Raw genomic sequence first — 22225 nt, 5'->3', positions numbered from 1 at the left:
CTTAAATCTCCAGGACTGTTAATCCAGCCCCTCCAGGACTGTTAATCCAGGACTGTTAATCCAGAATTAAATAAACTCCATCTGTATAAGTATTGAATATTGTTGCCAATATTTTCCATAGCATGTATTTTCCCTTAGTGAATATAATGCTAATCTAGGGACCTAGATAGACAGCCCTGGGCACTGACGTCCTGTTGTCCTAAAAACAGGTACAGCATTAGTGGGGGCAAGACAGGCCACCCAACACTGTTCACCCAGTATGTCTAATTGGCTGACATGGCCTCTTCTGAAACTGCTAGAGCAGGGTACTAGTTATGATGTAAACATTTGGCAGCTAGGAACTGGATTGAACTTGCCTAGCTCATGTCACACAGGACAGTCATCAGATGGTTAAAAGCATGAGGTCAGTACTGACCATGGCCAGATTTGAACAGATGATCTTTATGTCAAAGACTCTGTAACCCAGTTCACCCTGTCTGCCACTTCTGCCTCTCACCTGTGCCCTGCTCCTCAGAGGGGGGAGTCTAACCTCACAACCGCTCTGTGAGTTATTGTGCTCTGACTCTTTAGGTATGTCTACACTGCAGTTAGACGCCCGTGCCAGCTGTCTCAGGCTCATGGGCCTTGGGCTTAGGGGCTGTTTAACTGCAGTGTAGACATTCGGGCTCAGGCTGGAGCCTGGGATCTAGAACCCTGTGAAGTGGGAGGGTCCCCTTAGTCTGAGCCGGGCAAGCCCAAGTCAGCTGGCACGGTCCTGCCGTGGGTGTCTAATTGTAGTGTAGACAAACCAATAGTTGTCCATGTAAGCGGGAGGCTGGTGACGAGGGTGCTCCTTGGGTGCACTCCTATGCACTCACTCAAGGCCAGATCACCATTTAGCCTTACTCGTGTGTACTCTGTGGAACTACAAGGAGCTCTACGGTATGATATTAAACTCTGTGGGCTGTGTCTGGCTCTGTGAAGCACAGCATTTATCAGTGTAGATCTTGGAAAATTCACTGTTGCGATTCCATGTACATTTACAATAGCTAACTTTAAAAAAGATATAACGTCTAGTGTTGAAGGACAGGATCAAGGCTTAAAGATGTAATTATATTAATCCAAGTTTCTGATATAGGTGCCAGTGATTCACACTTTTAAACCTGGAAGCTTGTTTGGATTGTAATTTTATGGAGCAAAGTCACAGTTATTCAGGTTGTGGCTCATTGGGAACTAGAATGGCAATTTCTGTTCTCTTGAGACAGACCTATTTCACGTCAGCAAGGCTCTGCTCAGTCAGAAGTAGTTGCATGTTTAAGCGAAACTAAAAGAATGGTACATGTTTTATATATTGTGTTATTTACAAAAAGAATGTGCTTCGTTAAAGTCAAAGTTGCAGTCAGCAGAAGGTGGGAGATTCAGTTAATTTATACAATAAGTAATAATATTATACAAAAAGGCACATTCAGCTCAGGAGGAACTGACACTGCGGTAAGCTACAGCGAGAGGATCCAATAGTTGTTTTTTTTTTTTTCTAATGAGAGGCTGGAGGGGAGTTTCCAGGTCATAAACAAGACCAGTCACAGGGAAACTCTCACTGCAATTAGACACCAGCAAAACATTACTATCAAAATAGGCCAGGAATCATTGGGAAACTCTTTAAATTTGAAAGTCCTAGGCAAAGTTTTAGTATTGGGGAAAGCATATACTGGTAGAAAACAATGGTTAAATGTATTAAAAACTTTCAAAGTTGTTAGTATTGTTCCTATTAACTCCAGATGGAACGGAACCAGCCCCTTTGCGCTTTGACTAGGATAGCCTCTTCTATTTATGCTTCTCTGCTAAGCACCTCTTTCCTTTTCAAGCTACCCAAAGCAGTTACCCCTCTTGTCCCATAACAAATTCAGGTTCCACCTGTGTTTAATTAGATATTGGATAACCTGGATTATTGTATTAAGCACATCTAGGGCAATGGTCTAGGAAAGCTAATCAATCTTTAAGTCAAAGTTCATGTCGTTCCAGTTTTAAACCAAATGAAGCAATAATACGTATGGAGCGTGAAAATTAAAATGCTCTGGATGTAAGCTAATAAATAGTTTAAAAAAAACTATTCATACCCATTGGTTCATAACATATGTTTGTGATTATAAGAAAAAAAAAACGAGTTCTGAGAAACATGTTTAAAAGATTAATTCTGCATCAAGTTTTCAGCTTATTTCTATTTTTTATTTTAGTTCTGCCATGTTTGTCATTTATCACACATGTTTAAGGACCAAGACCATGTATTTTGTCTATACCAAGCTTTAGGCATGCAAGATATTTCATATTTGTAAAAGCATATGATAAATTGACTTTTTAAGGCCTTTATAGCTTTTTGACTACTTTCACGGTATGGAAATGAGATGAAGACAAAACGTTTTTAATTATTTGGGCCTATTCTGCACATATCTTTATATTAACAACTCCAATTTAAATTATAGCAGGTTCTTCAGATAAGATTTATTTGCATAAGGAGGAAAAACAAAAAGGAGTAAAGCAACAGTGAGAACAGAGCTCTGTGACTGACCACACATAAATAGGGTGATTTTTACACTTTTAATGTCAGTTGAGCTAGTTTTATGTCTGGCCAGCATTTGAATGCACTGAAGTTCTGTAGTTTCCTCTGTGTAAAACAACATGGGCATGTGTATATACTATATATACCACCAAAGGATTTCTAATGGGTTATGGTTTTTATCACATTTATCTTTACTTATACATTTTGAGATTAAGAGGTTGGATGCCACAAAGGGCCAGAACTTCTCATTGCAATAAGCCTAGAAGTCTCTGTTGTGGGACCCTGTTCTTAAGAGTACAGAGAAGGGATTTAGGCTAGATGCAAGGAAGTTGCCAACTTAAAAGACCTCCATGCTCTAGGAATCCATCCCGGTACCAGCATGAGGTTATTAATGAACAGTAGCAGGCCCAGAAGAGCCCACGCAATCTTCACAGCTGCCAAACCTTCACCTCGGTTACAAAACCCCCTTCACTTCCCTAGCTCTCAACTGCCAAAACGTATGACTTTCCCTGCCCCCTGAAAATTAACCCAGCTTCTTCCTCCCACAGTGTCTGCCAAACACTGCCTACTCACAGAAACCCCGCTCTTGTCTCTGGTTGCCAAAACTCTCCCTAGCTCATATTTTCCTTGGTGACAGCAGCCCCAATCCCAATTATGGAAACTCTGAAGTGCTTCCCTCACAAACACTTCTCCTAGTAAGTGCTCTAGCTACTGGACTATTAGGTAGAAGGGCACCTCATCATCTTCCTCCTCCTCCTCCAGCTGTGTTTTGTGTGGGGTCTGATCTGGTAAACATGCTCTAAGGCAGCCTCTGAGCACATCTTCCCAATCAGGTCCCACAGGTGACGTTGGCGAGGAACACCTATTTTGTGAATCCTGCTAGGGGTTAGGCATGAGATAGGTGCTGAACTGCTCAGAGATGTCAGGACTGAGACAGCTGTGTGTACCCAGTGGCAAAAATTCAGGTGCCATGGGTACTCTGCCTGTGGAAACCCAGATGCCTAGGGAGTTGAGAAAAAGTTTTTTGAGAATCTATAATTTAGATTTAAATACCCATGTCCCCCTTGTGAATCCCACCTCCAGTAGCTAAACTCTCCTTTCCCTACAGCATACTGTGTGAGTAAGTCTGTTTGAGGGCTCACTTATCTTCACACAGAACCTTGTAAAAACAAAGCAAGCTCTATTTGAATGTGCTGTATTGTTAATATCTGTTTCATTCACACTTTCAGGTGTGTGCGCATATTTCCTAGCTCCCTCTTCAAATTAGGTCCTCAGCAGTACCTGTGAAACCCCATTGTCTTCAAATTAGTCCTGCAGAGATACCTGTCCAACTCCATTGCCATCAAATTCTGCCTTCAGTAAAACCTGTGGAACTCCTGCATTGACTTCAGTGGAACTTGGTTAACAGTTATGGTTGTGAGACAGAAAATGGAATAGAATTTTCTGCGTTGCTGTGCTTGCTTTGCAGTGCTGATAGGATTAAGAAGCTGTTAATATTGATTTTAGTTACTAAATTCAATAGCTCTGACTTGGAGAATGCAAGGGTCCAGATCCTCAACGGATGTAAATTGGCATAGCTCCAATGGTAATCAATGGAGCTAAACCAATTTACGCCAGCTGAGAATCTGGTCTGAATAGCAGATGTCTAAAAAAATTTTGCTCTCCTTACAGTCACTTTTGGAGCAGAACTGCATGCTACAGGCTGGAGGGAAGAGGGTATGGGCTGACCTATAAAATACCCTGTAATCATGATAGTCAGCAGTTCAACACTGCTGATGGTTTTGAAATGCATAGGGCCCTGGAAGCCAAAATAATAATACAGCTTTGCTGCCAAAGAAGTAAAACGATTGTTTTGCAACAGTTTTCACCTGTAACAATCAAAAGTTTAAACAAACAAACAACAAAAATCTAAAAAAAAATCCTAGACTGAAATCCTGTGCTGATCCAAATCTGAAATGAACTCAGTGTGAAACTGTGGAAAAATGCAGCTGTATGTTTTGAGACTCCATGGTGGGGCTTTGAACAGTCAGATGAGTGTTAGGGAAAAAAATCTCAGTAGTTTAAAAATAACAGATCTACTGCACGGCAGCCATAAAAGGAAATTTTAGGGAAAGGAATAGAAAATCATGCCAGACTAGCACATTAGGAACAGCAGTTGTTACACCATATACAACTAGCAGAAAGTGCATGGTCAAATGAAATATATGATGACTTTACGCTTTTACCTTTTTTTAATGTTGTAAATATATTAATAATAGTATTCTCCAAATCTTGTAATTATTATAAGCCATTGCCAAATCTTGTTGCTGTTTCTCATCTCTCCAACCAAATCTACAACATGGGGCAAGGTTTTAGCAATTCTAAATGAAATAAACCCAAGAGATTCCCTTCCATCTAAACAACTGCATTCTTCATAAGGGCATCTGTGATAGGAAGAGCTTGAATGGTGAACATTTGACAGACAGTGTTCTCCTCTTCTTTTTTGTTCAGTCTTCATATATCTTTTGTATATATTAAGCTACTTAATGTATTTTAATAGAGTGTCCCCCCCGCCCCCCAAATATCTCCTTAGTCAGAGCTCCAATTTTGCTTAGTTTATTGCTGTGGATCAGGCATTCCACCCAGGGTGGTTAAACTAAGATCATTTAAATTTTACTCTTTGTTTTGTACTCGCCTCAATTTACCCAAATATATTCCCAAGCTGCTAGAACATGCTATTCCCAAAAGCACAAGATCTGCAGCAGGTTGACTTGTTCTGCAAAATGTTCAACCTGCCATAAAAGCCCCCCGAGCCTTCGCAAAAAACCCAGCCCATCTTAAATCATAGTTTGCCAGCTGTGCAGATACGAGGTTTCTTTGTACCGTGAACATATACTTAGGGTGACCATATTTCCCTAAAGTGAAAACAGGACACTGGGAAATGGTGTCGCCGCTTGCCTGAGCCGCCTGGGGTCACCGCTCGCCCAACCCCTGCCACACAGAGCCGCCCCGAGCCGACATCATGGACGTCACAACTTTTGGGGCAAAACTGGGCATTTGTCCCATTTTCTCTTGCCCAGCGTTCCTTTGCACCCCCCTAGGGCAAGAGCAAATGGGACAAATGTCCAGTTTTCCCAAAAAAGTCATGACCTCTGGGTCAGAGCTTAAAAAGGAGACTGTCCTGGACAAAATAGAATGTATGGTCACCCTACAAATACTACTGCAGCTCTAGGCTGCACAGATCTGATCATCCACACTGCCTTACAGCTTGGGGAGTCATTCTTTTTATTTTTATCATTAAAAAAGCAGTGTATATTCTTTTAAAGGCTAGGGAATCACGAGTCTAGCATAACTGTATAAAGGGCAGCCTTCACAGGCTATGTATGACTTTAGTGACAGCTCTTAACAAGAGAGGCTGAGTGAGGTATATGCATGGTAGAACAGCTGTTTCTAGGAGCCCTGGCAAGTAAGAGTGGCTGGGTAATTTGAGAAACATTTTGTTTTTTCTATATGTGCAAGGATTTTTTTTTTTTTAATTGCTCGTCTTTCTTCAAGTTGACCTTGCCCCAGAGGTGAAATCTACCTGCATGACTACAACTGGGACAGTCTCTGGAAAGTTTTGCCCAAGCCAATGATGGGGAGCCCTTCAGAGCAAGTTTACAGACTGTCTAATCATACTGCATGTTCAAATTCCCAGCTACATCCCTCAAAGGATTTCCCCTCACTCTGGCTTTGAGAATCTCCATTAGTCTCTGTCATTGTGGAGCACAGGACCACTGCAGAGTTACTATAGGCAATCTGCCACATTGGCTTATTTTTGCCTGGAGAAGGTCCTTTCTTTCCCAAATTTGAGCAGAACTTTAATTTTGGCCTATCAGCCAGCCATTGCCAGATGAGCAGAGAACTGTTTCATTTTTATATCTACAGGGGAAAAAGCTAAATTATTTTGAGGGGAGTCCTTTATGGCAATGCTTAAATGAAAGATTTTGATTATCCCGTGCAGTAGCTCACAGCAAACGAAGCATTTTCACGGAATGTAATTGGCCAGATCCTCAGTTGGTGTAAATTGGCATAGACCCTAGTGAAGTCACTAAAGTGCAGGGGCAGCTCTATGCATTTTGCTGCCCCAGCACAGCAGTCAGGCAGCTTTCGGCAGCGCACCTGCGGGCGGTCTGCTGGTAACGCAGATTCGGCGGCATGCCTGTGGGAGGTCCGCCGGTCCCGCGCCTTCGGCGTATCTGCCGCCGAATTGCCGCCGAAACCATGGCGGCGGACCTCCCGCAGGCATGCCGCCGAAGGCAGCCTGACTGCTGCCCTTCGGCGACCAGCAGGGCACCCCCTGCAGCTCCCCGCGCTTGGTGCGCTGGTGCCTGGAGCGCCCCTGCTGAAGTGGTGCTGATTTATACCAGTAGAGGGTTTGGCCTGTTATTTAATTTTAAATACATTCAAGAGTTATCACAGTGCAGATTAATAATTTCCACCCTGTGTAATAATCATTGCTTTGCACTGTGACATGCAGTTGTTTACGGAGATTCATGTTGCTCAGAAAGATCTTTTAAAGCTTTTCTTTCTGGGCATTTATTTTGCTATAAATGAAAATTAAAATGGAATTTTGGTGCTGCTGCTGGTGCTTTTGTCTGATGTGTTATATCCCTCATTTTGGAGGCAGAATGTGATATCTCAGGAAAATAACTTCCATTTAGTCAGTGCCAATCTGTCACCATTCAATGATTTTTTTTTCCCCTTCACAATGTTGAGATAAAAAACATTTCCTATCCTTGGTCTTATATATGCAAGGCACGTCAGCCAAAAGCCTTTTTCCAAAAGGATTAGAGAGGTACTTGTGTCACGGAAAAAAACGTAGTATCTGGATATGTATAAAATAAAGAGGGGAGATGCAGTGGATCGTACTTAATTGAACACTTAACTGGTTCAGACTAGCCTAAGCTTACATTAATTGAACCACCGAGCCCATCCATGCTGAACAAATGTCGAGCATGCTGCATGTGCAGTTAAATACACGTAAGCATAGTGTTCTTTACTTTGTAAGCAATAACACGGACTGCTTATGCAGTCTCATTGAGAGTTACACGCACACCATGGATACTCTAAGAAGTAACTATATTAACTGTTATTTTGAAGAAGACATACCCTAGTCTCTAATACATTGACTAGAAAATAAATATTTGGCTGGCCCTCAGCCTCTAAATATAGTCAAAGATGATCATGGGCATTCTTCTCTCAGTTCAGGTGTTTGTACTGACACTCATGCTTTTGAGGGATTTTTCAGGCTGTCAGGATTTCAGCTATATGCTTCTTCCTTTTATGGAATCCAAATGTTGATATTTGAATTACTTTCAATACTATTTCCTGCAATCAAGAGGCCTAATCTTGACCAGTGCTGTGGTCCAGATCCTTAAAGGTATTTAGGTGCCTCAACTCCCCTGGGACATAAATGGGAATTTCAAGTTCTCAGCACTTACCGAGTTCAACCCCTTAGTTAGCAGTGTGTAGGTCCGACTTATTAAAATCAGGATGATTGACAGTCTTAGCCTGAAGCAAAGTTTGAGCTCCATGAGCTGAGGCTGAAGTTAACAATTTTATAATCCTAGCTGAAATGTGCAGCCTGACTATTGGGCCTGATTCTCTTCTCACTTACACCAAAATAGATCAGCAGTAACTCTACTTTTGTTACTAGAGATGCGTTAGTGCAAGACGGGTAGTAAGAAGAGAATAAAGCCCATTATGTTTATATTAAATCAAAATGATTTCGTTTAAAAAAAATAATTTTGCAAACATTTCCCTGGCTCTTTTAAAATTATTTTTTTCTCATGGGCATAGGGACAATGCTTGTGATAGGGTGTGCCCATAACACAATAACAATCAGTACAGTTAATATACACACAAGCTGGAATTGTCATCAAATTATGCTGATCCTTTATGTTTCATCAGACTTATAGGCTTAACTATGGTAATTCTTAGTGTATCCAATGCAGTTTTGCCCGAAATTTTGATACTTGTGAAATTAGCAAGAAAAAGTTTGATACGGAGGGCAAAAATATTATTTATTACATTTCTTTTGATAGGGTATAAACCAAGAACAACTTTCCATTTCTATTGTGTGGAAATTTAGTCCCTGATCTTGCCTTGTAATCTTTGAGGTGTACTGCTGTGCCTGAATGAAGTCCAACTGAGTTCAGTGGGGCTCATCACAGGTGCAGCAGCCCACAGGTATGGATCAGAAAGCATTGGGGATTGGGGCCTTAGATTGTTTAAATTCATAACCTCTTGCTGTGGGAGTCATCAGAGAGGTAGACGTAGCCTCATAGCAATCAGGCAGGTTGCATTTGAGCATTATGTCCTGTGTACTTTGTATACATTTCACCAGCACCAAGGAGAGTTAGCTAATAAAAGACATGAACCTGCAAGAGGCTAAACACCTCTGAAGAACTCCCACTGAATTCAATTTCTCCAACAAACTGAATTGAAATTATTTTTGAAAGCAATGGAGGGGCAGATTTGGGGTCACTCTGCATTTCTCAAAAGGTTTGGGCACAATGTGAGAGGTATTTAATGTTGGATAATACAGCGTATACACTAAACAGTAAATGATCATGGATATAAGGAGACCATGTGGTATTGAGGTACATGAGACATAAGTTAGTGTCATTTTTTTCTAAGCAAATTTATGTTATGTACAACTTGGTGGGCACCAGCTCTTTTGGAGTTTGCATCTGGTGGTTGCCCCAGAGTAAACATGTCCATGCAAACATGTATAAAGAAGTGTACCAGGTTTTTTCAGTAGGCACAGATAAGTTTAGTTCTTTCATGTCCATTTACAGTGAGTAAACCCCCACCCCTCCAATGGAACAGATCTCAAAATACTCTTCTCCAGGCTTGTTTTTTGTACAGTATTCCACCAAATTATTATATAATATAAATGAGGGAAAGTACTTTTAGCTTTGCTAAGAAAAACAGACAAATGAAGCAAACTTGTATGGAATATTCAGGTAGAGTCTAATTTCCAGTTTGTACTAAAAACAGATTCTCTTTTTCCATTATTTAAAATTACTCAGCTGCTGTCTGAAAGAAAACAGAGAAGGCAATTGAACACAGCCTTGGTAATGGAACTAGCTCTTGTATCAAAGGCTGTTTCATACTAAATGTTGTCCTAGTTTTTCCTGTACTAATTACTACAAAGATCCCATTCACAGTTAATGGAATTCCAGCTAATAAGGGTTGGAGTGGGAGGGGAAGCAGGCAAAGGAGCAACACATTAGTTTACTATTAGTAGTAATACATGAGTATTTGCATAAATTTTAATGTTTTCTTGTATCTAACAAACCTGTAGTTTTATGCTTTTTATCTGCATTTGGCCATTCCCAATTTGACAGTTTTACTGGGTTATTTTTAAAACTTCAGACTACTTCTCTGTAAACACACTGTGAGTAAGAGTGTGTGTGGGCAAACTGAAGTTCAAAGGGTTCATTTACTGAAGAGAAGGTTCAGCCTAGTTACTCCAGATGTACACAAGTGTAACTGAGAGAATAATTTGGCCTGAAGTCTCTAATACAGAGGATATTTTTTCTGCCTTAAATCTTTAATTTTCCAAGTACAGACAAAGGCACAGGTTGCTAGGTATTCTCATTACACCTTATCTAAACATATTGATCAGTTCCTCCAAACTCTTATCTGTTTGCTCAGCAATGAGTCAGTTTCATTCACACTATGAGTGTACAGTAGCTGAATGGATACTACAATATGAATTGTATCAATGGGCCATTTAAAACCTTATGACACCTTGATTGAATCCTCTTTTATTTTTCTAAGAGGTTAAAAAGCTATGTGTTTGACATCAGCAGCCTTTTTAATCCATTAAGTCAGTGTGATGGACAAAACATGAAAAAAGTAATCTATATGCAGTAGGGCAGCATAATCTATAAATATAATAAATGTATGCTGTGATCATTGTGTGTGTGCACACAAGTAAAATGCAGACTGGAAAATTTATGATACAAAAGGGAAATCTTAAAACAGTCAGAAGCTGCTTTCAGTTCTGAAACTCAGATTTGATTCTCCCATCACCTAATTTTTCCAAATAAACAGAGAATATTTTCAAAGATAAAATACCCTTAATTAGTGTCTCTTGGTAGAGTCTTATAATGGGCTGAAACCTATAGTTAAAATATTATTTTCCGTGCATAACACAATGCATTTGAGAATTACTACATTTTCACCATTTTTACACTGGTAGAACTGATTGTCCCTGATCTTCTGCTGTTAACACTGTCTGACTGATGCAAAGCAGCCTTGAAATCAGCATATCCAGCCATGCAGTATTACTGTGTGGCATACGACTGGCATAGTGGTCCCTTTTCCTTCCACATGCTCCCTGTCGTGGGTATATGGGATGTGGCTGGGAAAAAGCATGGCCCGGGCTCCCCTAAATCACTGAGATCACCAGCATACAGTGGTCCCATGATCTAGTGAGCGCGAAGTTCTTTTAATTCCATCTTTGTCACCCCACCCCCCAATGCACTCCTCTGCCTCATTTTAGGATTAGGACCATTGATTTTAGTGGAAGTACTTCTGATTTACACTGTTGTGAAATCAGAATCAGGGGCATTGTTTTGAATCAAGCCAAAATTAGGACAGACTTACTTATGCATTGAGCAGCATGTGCCGACTGGAAATATTTAATCTTTGTAAACACTACTCTGTACTAAACATTGATCAGAGAAGACCTGAGTGCACGTTAAGCTTGTGGTGTACAGCAAAAGCCTCATTTTAGAGAATCAGTATGATGTTTTTATCCTACTTTACATCATGAACTAGTTCGAAAGAATTCTTTTTTGTGTTTAAGGGCTGGATTCAATTAAAACTTCTGGAGCAAGTTACACAGCCTTCCACAATCTAAAATGTTGGGCAGACTTTTTTTTTAATTGAGTCCAGCTGAGTGGCTCTAATATTGTTAACAATGATACTTCCTCCCCTCAACATAGTATAGCATTTTAAGTAGCTAAAATGCATGTGGGTCCAATATAATCTTGTCCCATCCTCATTCCTGCTGGGTGGGTTTCCCCTTTTTTAACACAATGTGCTATATAAGTAGCAAACAATTGTGAATATAAATATTGTTTGTTACTTGCTTATATGACATATGTAAGCCTTGCAGGAGGTTCAATGGCGTTTGTTTCTAGCTTAATTGATTTTCATTGTTTGTTTGTTTTTTAAATTCAGTGCTCATGAAAGATGTCAGATTAGCAACCCTAACCAGGTGACAGGGGAAGGGACACGATGGGTCTCTAAAAAGAGGGCATTAACCTCACATACCTTTAGTGCTCCCAGATGAAGTGGAAGTGTGATGGTGACAGGCAGACAAGACTCAGAACCAGAAAGTAAGGCATGAGGATTGGCCACACTAAGGGCTAGTCTACACTAGAAGTGCTACAGCGGCACAGCTGCATCAGTGCAGCTGAGCCGCGATAGCACATCTGGTGAGGATGTTCTAAACTGACAGGAGAGAGCTCTCCTGTCGACTTAATTACTCTACTTCCGTGAGAAGCAGTAGCTATGTCGGTGGGAGAAGCTCTCCCACTGACATAGCGCTGTCTACCCTGGCGCTTAGGTCAGAGTAACTTACATCACTCAGAGGTGTGGATTGTTCACACCCCTGAGCAACATAAGTTATACCGAAGTAAGTGGTAGTATAGACAAGCCCTTAGATGCTTGGGCAGACACAAGCCATCAAAACTAGGGAAATGGTAATGATCGCAAATAGTAATGTTGTCTGCTGGCTAAAACAGGAGACTGAAAGTCAGGGCTGCAGGGTTCTATTTCAAATTTTGCCACTGAATTACCGGGTGACCTTGGGCAAGTCACTTAACCAACCTCTTTGGGCTGCTGTCTCCCTGTCAGTAACTGCCTGAGGTGTTGTGAAGACTAAATAATTCATCTTTACCAAGCATATTAGTATTCCTAGATAAAAGGTGCTAGGAAATTATTTATAAGGACACAGTTAAGACCCACTTTGGAGTGGTTTCTTTCTTATGCCATTCTTTCAGTATCTAAGTGCTTTCACGCTATTGTGTTCAAATGCTTCTCAATGCAGCAAGGACATTTAGTTGTAAATTAGTCGGTTGTTGTTTCTTATTAATCCTCAATCAGGGCCTGATCCAGAGTGCATTGAAATTAGTGGGAGTCTTCCATTGACTTCAATGAGTTTTGGAGCTGGCCAACATTACATTGTTTTTCTGTAGTCTTCATTCAATGGTTTCAAATGTGTTACATCCGTATTACTAATATTAAAGTTTATCAGCTGTTCTTTTCCTCCTCCTTTATTTCTCTATTGTTGGATGGTTTTCTTGGATGATTTCTCCCCTCCTCCCCAAACACACATTCTGTAGAACTGGCCATCTAATCTATATCCTCCTCCTCTCATTGTGAAGTCAAATTTAACCAACAATATTATGGCAGGAAAATCAGTGCGGTGAGAACTGTTTTTATTTACAAATCTAGAGTTATGATCACTCCGCACCAGTACGTACCAACTACAACACTAGCAGAGCTGAGAATGAGTCATTTTTTTAACATTGCTCATACAACATAGAAGTCTTAGAAAATACCCACATAATTTGCTTACACTTTAAGTGCAGCTCCCGGAAGGGGGAGGGCAACTTATGTGATGTACAGGTTGCAAATGTTGCCCACATGACAACTGGAAAGCACAACAGTCCACATCAGAGGAAATATGCAAAAACAAGGACAGAAACATGGGGCCCAATCTTGCTAACACTTATTACATGTGCTGCTGCACAGATAGCCTACTGAAGACAAGAAAACTTATCCATGATAGTTAGCACTAAGCTCAGTGGTAAGTGATTGCAGGATCAAGCTCAATGGATATAATAGTTCTTCACCCATGCAATATTAGATCAGATTAACATCTTGTTATGTACTAGTAGTTATCTGCATATTGATATAGTTGATGACTTTGTTTAGAATAAGCAGAAAATGTGTCCAAGATGTGAATCTCAAAATACCCATAATCCCTCAGTCTCTCTCTCCATCAATGTGACATAACCCACATGTTTTGAACAACAACAACGATAGATCAAAGGAACCATGAGTGATTTAGCAGTGCAGGATGGAATAATATTTTGCTTTAGAGAAACACAGTGGCTATATTTACAAGGTAAGAATTGCCAAGGGAGTCCAAGGCTGTGCTTGCTTACTAAATTGGGTCCAACTCAGGGATTTCACCAAATGCAAATGAACAATGAACAATATGTGTGACTCAATATATCCGCTATACTTTGTGCTCTTAGAAGGGTGGTATAGCTGACCTTTTAAAGTGATACTTTAAAAACCACATTGTTATGATCATCAGAAAGACTTTTGTGTTCATTTTAGAATACAATATTTGGACCCAATCCCAGTGAATAGTCTCAAATATTGTTTTAAGACACAGTTCTCATCTATTATAACATACAGCTCCCAATCAGATAGAAGGAATGCTGTACTTCTATTTACATAAGCATAGGTTGAGACAGTAGTGTGCTCTCATTTCTTTAAAGCCTGTTGCACACCTCTGGAATACTGAAAAGTAAGAATTATGTGAAATTGACCAAAATAGGTATTATCAGTTTTTGTGAATCCTTCCTGAGTGCCAAAAATAGTCTCCAAGAGCAATACAAGAAGATAAGTATGTATTACTCTTAAACCTCAACTTCCCCCATCTAAAAGCTAGTTTGCTCTCAGTTACACACGCTTAAATCCACAGTAATTCTATTGACTTCAATGTAACAGAGCATAGTCTGGTGTCAGATTTGTACAACTGGTTGCATAAAAGACAATGCAGAAGACTGGACCATATTAACTTACATTTATATTCTACTATGATGATAACAACACTCATACAGATAACACTAGCATAACTTATAGGATAGCTCAAATTATGTGTCCATAAGACCGTAAGTTTCACCAGAGACAGCCCTCTAATGATAATGAGGTAGGTGATTGTTCTAGGCAGACATTTCCTCCTCATCCCCTATCAGTTAAGCCAAAACAAACGGAAAAAAAGTTAAAGGAAATTATGCAATGTAGCTTCATAAAAAGTTCTCATTAGTTGAACTATTAAAAATGAATACTCAGGGCAAGATTCTCCCCTGCTTTGCACTCTGGCATAGAAATGGTCACCTGTGCAAAGTGGGTGTACAAAAAGCTACCATTCTGAGCAGGTAGTGTTTACACTCACCTTGAACAGGTGTAAATGGATACATAAGGGGAAAGGCAAGGCTGAATAAAACCTACTGTCTTTTGCTCTAAACAGGACTATTATAGTTTGGACCAAACAAAAGTTAAAGTAAAACTTTAATCATCATTAATACTGAGGTTTAGAAATAGGGAATGGGGGAAAGAGTTATGCTTCACAAATAAAATCATTCTGTCTTGGGTTTGTTGCTTCTTTGGATGCATGTCAGACGTGCAGGCGTGGGAATTCCCCAGGTTGGTTGGTGTCAGTTTGCAAATTTGCACAGTTTCATTTTTCTGACAAATCAGCCTTTTTATAATCATCCCATCTTGAAACTAGAGGGGAAGGGAATGTAGAGGTGAATTGCTAATATCAGTGACTTCTGGAAATTCCCCTTGTACGGTCTCTCATATTTAGTAACTGTACTTTTTCTGTTTGTGTTAAAAAAAGTTATTTGACAATAAAATAACTTGGTCTATTCTGGTAAAACTTGCTTCACTTACAGTAAGTTTGAGAGAGTCAGTATTAAACAGTACTGGTATTTTTGACCTACTCTTATGAAAAAATACACATTTTATATCTAATATATAAGCAATGTTAGATATGTTTGCATGGTAAAAGGTAAAATATTTTTTCTTTAAGATATGGTAACCTGGTTTCAAATATTACTTAAAAGTACTATGTAATAATAGTGAGATGTTTTATTTTAAACAATGTTATGAAACTAGTTTTAAAATCTGTTTAATAAATATATTGCCTTGCCACATATGAATTTAAATCACATCCATCTGGATATGTTTACCAAAATTAAAAATAATCCATGTCTATTATAAGCCATTTGCTGCCATTACCACCCGCTGGCCCCTGACAAACACCCACCCAGTTACTGACCCAGATCAACAAATATCCAGATTAAACAGATGCATCTTGCTACATACCCAGTTCCGTCCTATACGATACATTGTTTATAATGCAAAATCTGGGAAGCTTTTTATGATTTTAGTTACTAATTTTGTATTAAAGCTTAAAAGGGCTATATTAAAAGAAAAAAGCAAGGGTTAAAAACAAAACAAAAAAAAGCTTAAAAAAGAAAATAAGCTTGAAACAACAAATAATGGTAAATAGGAAAAAAAGGATAAAGAAAAAAATATTGTGTAAGCTTCCCATTCTTATGTTGTCTGTTTATATTGTAATTTCTTTGGAACAGAATCTCTCTTCTTACATGTCTAGGATTTGCCTGGAACACTTTTGGCGTTATAGAAGTAAATAATAAAAAAATCAAATTTCTGACAAGAGGATGTTATTTTCTTATATAATCAGCAATAGTGAGTTTTGTAGGATTTTGATGAGAGTTGAGTCAAACCATTGAAATGCCCTTTGGGTCAGTTGAAACGATAGATATTAAAAAGCCAATTAGCAAATAGGCGCTTAGCCAAAGGGTGTTAGATAGATTGAGGTATGTAAACTACTTATTTCTCCTCCTTTTCATTGGTGTAACAAAACCCCCAGAGAACCCTGGTGCAAGAATATGTAAGGGCTGGGGTCTCCTTCCCAATTCTGCCCCAACCCCTCACCCCATAGCCCACAAACAACTTTCCCCCAGCCCTTCAGCCACCACCCCGGGTCCTTCCTGGTCACTCACTGGAGCACTTCCAGCTCAGCGCTCTACTCCCATCCTGCCTATGGTGGCTCCTCCTGAACCCAGCTGCCCAGTGGTTCTGCTTTTTCCCACTTTCACACAGTGTGAGGAGTGGCATTACAACCTGGTGCATGGGGTCACAGTTCCACTCAGGTTTGGCCCACCTGCTCCTCTGTCATGGGGTGGGGGTGGCCGGGCCAATCCTGAGTGGCGATCCCTGGGTGACAAGTTTTAGTTCCACTCAGATTTGGGAGGGATGAGTGGCATTTTGATCCCATGCACCAAGTGAAATGCCGGAGCACCACTCCATCTCATTGGGCCTCTGTAACCTCATGGACCCTGGCATGACTGCATCACTTGCACCATTGTAACTACACCACTGCTCCTTTTCCCAAAGCAGCACGTAAAGAAATGTTGTAGCTATGGCAACTGAAACAAGCAGTAGTTTGGGTAGTGAATTAACAACATGCTCCCGCACTCCATTCCCACCCAATTTTTAACATACCTGTAAAAATACATGTGTTTTTTAGATGGAAATTCAAACATACAAAAGTTTGGTAGTTCACTCTCAGCTCATCTCTACTTTAACCCTGTCAGTGATTGTGTACAGATATGTGGCATTCTGTATTTGATCAAATATATTACAATTAAGTGTCTTTTTGTTATCCCACTTTATTGATAATTATAGGGCCTGATTATCCTTTGAGTTACAGGTTTTAAACTAACATAACTCCACTGCCTTCAGTGGAGTTGCTCCTAATTTGTACTAGTGTGTGCAAAAAGTAACAGGGGTACCCACAGAGTTTTATTTTATCAGTCTCTCTGTACCTACAGGTGCACACAGTATAAATGGTGAAATAGCCTTCCTTGTAAATGGTTAATCGTAGTCAAAGAAAGCCAACAATGTTTTGTTCTCTGCACCATTACTAATGGGGAAGGAGGAGAAAGACTTAGTAAAACAAATACATCTTTTGTTTTAAATTCTTTGGAACAATTCTGCCTGGCAGATCTTCCACCCTCCCTCCGTTCAGTTTTTCTTTGTTATTTCCCTAATTAAAATTCTGCAGTGCCCCCATCAAATTGTTGTCAATTTGAGGTCATAAATAGCTTTTGTTCTAATGAAATATGAATTGTGTTCATTAATTGAATTGTATAGTTAATATATGTTGTGAGGGTACTGACTCCACATTGATTCTTAATATACAGTGAGCATTTTATCAGGCTAGGGAATGTGTGGACACACAAAATGTTGTCGATCATTCTTTGCCATACAGTAGGGTGATTTGATTAAAAACTGAAGATTTTAGGAAGTATTTATTAAAGACAAGAATTGCATAATCTAACAAGGGCAACTTCTACCAGACATGAGCTCAGCTCTTTAATGGTTTAGGGCCAAGTCAGGGTCCAATGTAAAATGCACGTAAACTGGTTTTATGCATGGGAACGGTACAAGCTTTGAAAAGGTAGGAATCCTCCAGGAACTATACAGAATGCCTGCAAAGCCCCCTCCAAAGTCAGCGTTGCAGCCTGCTATCCATGTGTTATTGGCCAACTGGTCCTCAGAATCGCACACCCACTGCCCATGGGCTGGATTCGCAAAGAAATTAGGCATGGTGATGGCATCTAGAAAAGCACTGTGATTCACAAAGCCTAAGTTAGGTGCCTAGGCTCCCTATACAATGAATGGGGGGGAGATAGTCACCTCAGAATGGGATTCAAAAAGGCCAGCACGTGAGACAGTTCCTCACCTAATCTAGCCAATGGGAGATGCCCGTTCATTCTCTCCTGTTGAAGCTGTTCCACTGTGGCTACAAAAGGGAAAAAATGTTGGGGGGAGGAAGGGGGAAAGAGAGAGAATGAATGAACGCAAGTAGGAGAAGGATGCTGTAACGTGGTGGGTAGAGCACACACGAGATGAGAGCCCCAGGATCCAGTCCCCCTGTGCCAATGATTTTTTTTGAATAAGCCAGTGGAACAGCTTCAAAGAGTGAAAACTGAGAGAGCCCCACCTCAGAATATCCTATAGCCCAGTGATTAGAGCACTCACCTGAGAGGTGGTAGAGCCCTGTCAAATCCTTTCTCCTGCTCAGGTGGAGGAGGGACTTGAACCCATGTCCCTAGAGGGGCCCTATCTTGGAGGTGAACTATGAGTACCAGACTGGGCCCCACATGCACATTAGGTGGAGGAACACCTGCTCTTCCCCTGGCTTGTGTATCTCACTGGGGCCCAGGTGTCCAGATGCCTGGTGTGGGATACAGTGCACATGCTCGGAGGCAGAAACATAGGGAACTTTCACTGCAAAAGCTAAGGCGTGAGTGTGTTTAGGCACCTGCAGGACTCAGGGGCAGCTGAGCAGAGGTTTTGTGAATCCCACTGGGGCCTGATTATGGGATTCAGATATCTAAAGTGGCAATTAGGCACCTAACTTCTTTTGTAAATCTAGCCCCATGTGCCTATCAAGCCCCATTCAGAGCTGCACTGGAGAGGATGCTCTGCCTGACCTCTTCAGCCATGACTCCTTAAGGGCCCGTCCCAAAGCCTACTGAGACAATAGGAATCTTCCACTGGCATCAATGGACTGTAGATCAGGCCCTTGATGAAGGCCCTGGCCATCGACTCAAACGTACAGGATGGATATAGCACAAGTCCAGCTAGTGAGCAGTGGACTCTGCTGATTAGTTAAATAATTTCTAGTGGATAATCACCAACTGCCAAAAAATGTCACTAGGAACTGAATTTTATTTCTTTGTAATGTTCTTGATGTCTGGTCTGCCTCCTACTACACTAATATTTAGTGTTTTTTAGTTTTGCCTCTGAGGTTTTGTTTACAGAAAAACTGTTTTGGGTACCGTACAAAAGCTGATTTATATTCTAAATCAGACTATAACACTCCCTAGTCATTCTGTAAGGTGGCAGGTGTTGACAGGCATCTATTGTTCTGTCAATAAATGGTGCATACATGGATTGAAAGGATAAAATAAGTCATTTAGGACTAGGCCACAAGAACAGTCCTGTAACATTCCAGTGAATTCACCAGATACCTAAGAGATTGAAGAATATTTGAGAAAAATAATGAAAATTTTTTTCTCATTATTTTGTGTATTCTTAGAGTCTGAAGTAAGATGATACACAAATGTGGCTCAGACTTTTATTTTCTATAGTAACCAAGTGCAGGAATATAAAGCTAGATAAAGTAAAAGACGAACTAAAATTGATTTGCTGTGAGCAACCTCTTTCTGTAGTGACTATGGAAGGAAGAATCCTTCCCCCAGATCTGAACATGGATGGATCTCAACCCGCTTGTGTGGGGGTGTGGTGAACTTCCCCAGGGTGCATTCTGGAATTGGGGTACTGCTGAGCCCTCTGTCTCACTAGCCTGGGGCACTGTGATGCCGTAACAAGCTGCAGATCTATCCCAGTCCTGCATTCACACAAACATTTACAGGCAGGGACACACCCAGCTGAGGTCCATGAATGCTTTTGCCAGCCATCCAGGAACCAACCATAGAGAGGTTTCAGCCAGTTCCCCCCCAGATCCCCAGCCTAGGACCCGAGAGCTGAACTGTCTTTCCCTGGTCAAAAGCCTGACCACTGTAAGTTTATTACCCAGTTTGCCCCTCCCTTAGTGTGGAGAGGACAATGCATCAGCCCCCGTTCCTGAGCAGATTGCCCTTTGCACTTCAAACAACACTGTTTTAGGTAAAAAATATAAAACAGATTTATTAACTACAGAAAGCTAGATTTTAAGTGGTTATAAGTAATAGCGTACAGATCAAAGTTAGTTACCTAAGAAATAAAACAAAATTGCAATCAGGTCTATACACTAGACAGGATTTGAATCAAGCAGTGTCTCACCCTGATGGTACAGTCCACCAATCTTCCATAAACAGGCTAGAAATCCCTTCAGCCTGGGACCACCTCCCCAGTCCAGTCTTTGTTCCTGAGATGTTTCCAGGTGTTGAGTTATGGGGAGAATGAGGCCAATTGATGATGTCACTTCCCCTTTTTATAGTTTCTTCCATGCGGAGGGAACTTCATTGTTCCAAGCAAAGACTCCAGCACCATCAGTGGAAAAGTACAGGCACAAGATGGAGACCAGTATCACATGATCTGATCATATGCCCTTGCATACTTCAATGAATCATAGCAGGGGCCATTACCTATATTCTGGGGAAGTCCATTGGGTGGGGATAAGCTTCTTCTAAGACCTATTGTGTTTCTTAATGGGACGTTATCTTGAATGGTTCATTCGCAATGTGCTGGCTAGACTGGATGTAAACTACTTTGTGGGTGTTACCTAGGAACAGACGCATTTGAAATACTGGTACCTAGTCAATATTCATAACTTTACATACAAAAATTATACATACATACAAATGGGGTAATCATATTCAGCAAGACATAACTTTTCCATTGATACCTTACATGACATACTTTGTATAAAACATATCATAATCATATCACCATGGTAAATATGAAAGTCCCAGGGTATTGCATTGGGGTACAGAATGTCACGGGGGGGGGGCGGGGGAAGGGTTAACAAATCCCACTTGACTAGCCCCAGGGTTGTTGTAAGTAAGGCCCAGATCCTCTGCGATATTAAGTCTCTAAATACCTTTGAGGATCTGGGCCTAAGGACTTGACACAAACTCACACAGGAACTCGGAAACATGTAACACCAGGAACACATGCCACATCTCCTGACAATAGGATTTCCAATCCATTGCCGTCATCGCTCTCTTTGCATCTTCTGACCCGAGAATCTCAGACTGAGCATTGACTAAAGTCCCTATCTGCATCGGGTGTGAGAGGTGGATAAGAGGGGTGGGTGTCTGAAAGAAATGGTTTGATGAGAGCAAGGCTGATAAAGTGACACTGGCGGGCTGAGAGTGAAAGTAGTGGGTAAGGTGTGAGAGGTGAATGACTGGTGGGTTAGTGGTCTGAGAGAAGTGAGTGAAAGTATAGAATGGATGGAGAGGGTTGATTGGGAGGCAGAACTGATTATGAGGGAGAGACTGAGAGATATTAACAGTGGCAGATTTATAGCTGGCACCTCTGTGTGCAGGATGTTCTTCTTTTCCATAAATGCCATTTTCAACCTGTGTGCACATATTTAAAAAAGAGGGGTGAGAAGTGAAATACAGGGTATGGCTACCCTGCAGCTGGGAAGTAGATAGACTTGCACAGCAGGGCTCGAGCTAGCGTGCTAAAAATAGCAGTGTGGATGTTGTAGCTGGGGCTGCAGCGCAGGCTCTCAAGCCAACCTGACACCCTCCCCCCCACCCCGCCCCCCGAGGCTTGAGAGCCTGAGCTGCAACCTGAGCTTAGCTTTTTCCTTAAAGCTTGAAAAATACAACTTCTTCAAGTGCTTGCTCATGTCCATTCAGTTGTAGGTGTGTGCGCTCGCCACGTGCAGTGGTGCTGGAAGTTTTTCCTCAGTGGTATCCATATGGGACCAGCTCTGGCGCCCTATGGAATGGCGCACGTATGCGCCACTACAAGGGGCACGGCTGGCCCCTTCCCTCCCTCAGTTCCTTCACTGCCAGTGTCCATGCTGGAATGTTCCCCTTGTTCTAGCAACTGGTTCTCTCAGTGGTTCTTTGAACTTTTCTTGTGTAAATAGTTGCAGTTAGAGATAGTTAACAGTTCCTAATAGTTTTCAGACTAGCAGCCGTGTTAGTCTGTATCCGCAAAAAGAACAGGAGTACTTGTGGCACCTTAGAGACTAACAAATTTATTTGAGCATAAGCTTTCGTGGGTTACAGCCCACTTCATCGGATGCATGTAGTGGAAAATACAGTAGGAAGATATATATAT

At 41.0% G+C, this 22225-nt stretch overlaps 1 protein-coding gene across 1 annotated transcript in view; it reads left to right on the top strand.

The window, feature by feature from the left end:
• The window catches only part of BCL2 (BCL2 apoptosis regulator), a 128927-nt gene that overhangs the window by 80302 nt on the left and 26400 nt on the right, over nt 1-22225 (top strand). The window lies entirely within an intron of this gene.

This window comes from Terrapene carolina, unplaced genomic scaffold, assembly GCF_002925995.2.
Source record: "Terrapene carolina triunguis isolate 2854851 unplaced genomic scaffold, T_m_triunguis-2.0 Scaffold53, whole genome shotgun sequence".
Lineage (NCBI taxonomy): Eukaryota > Metazoa > Chordata > Testudines > Emydidae > Terrapene > Terrapene triunguis.
Note: the sequence above shows the minus strand (reverse complement) of the source record. Positions and strands in the feature narration are given on the sequence as shown.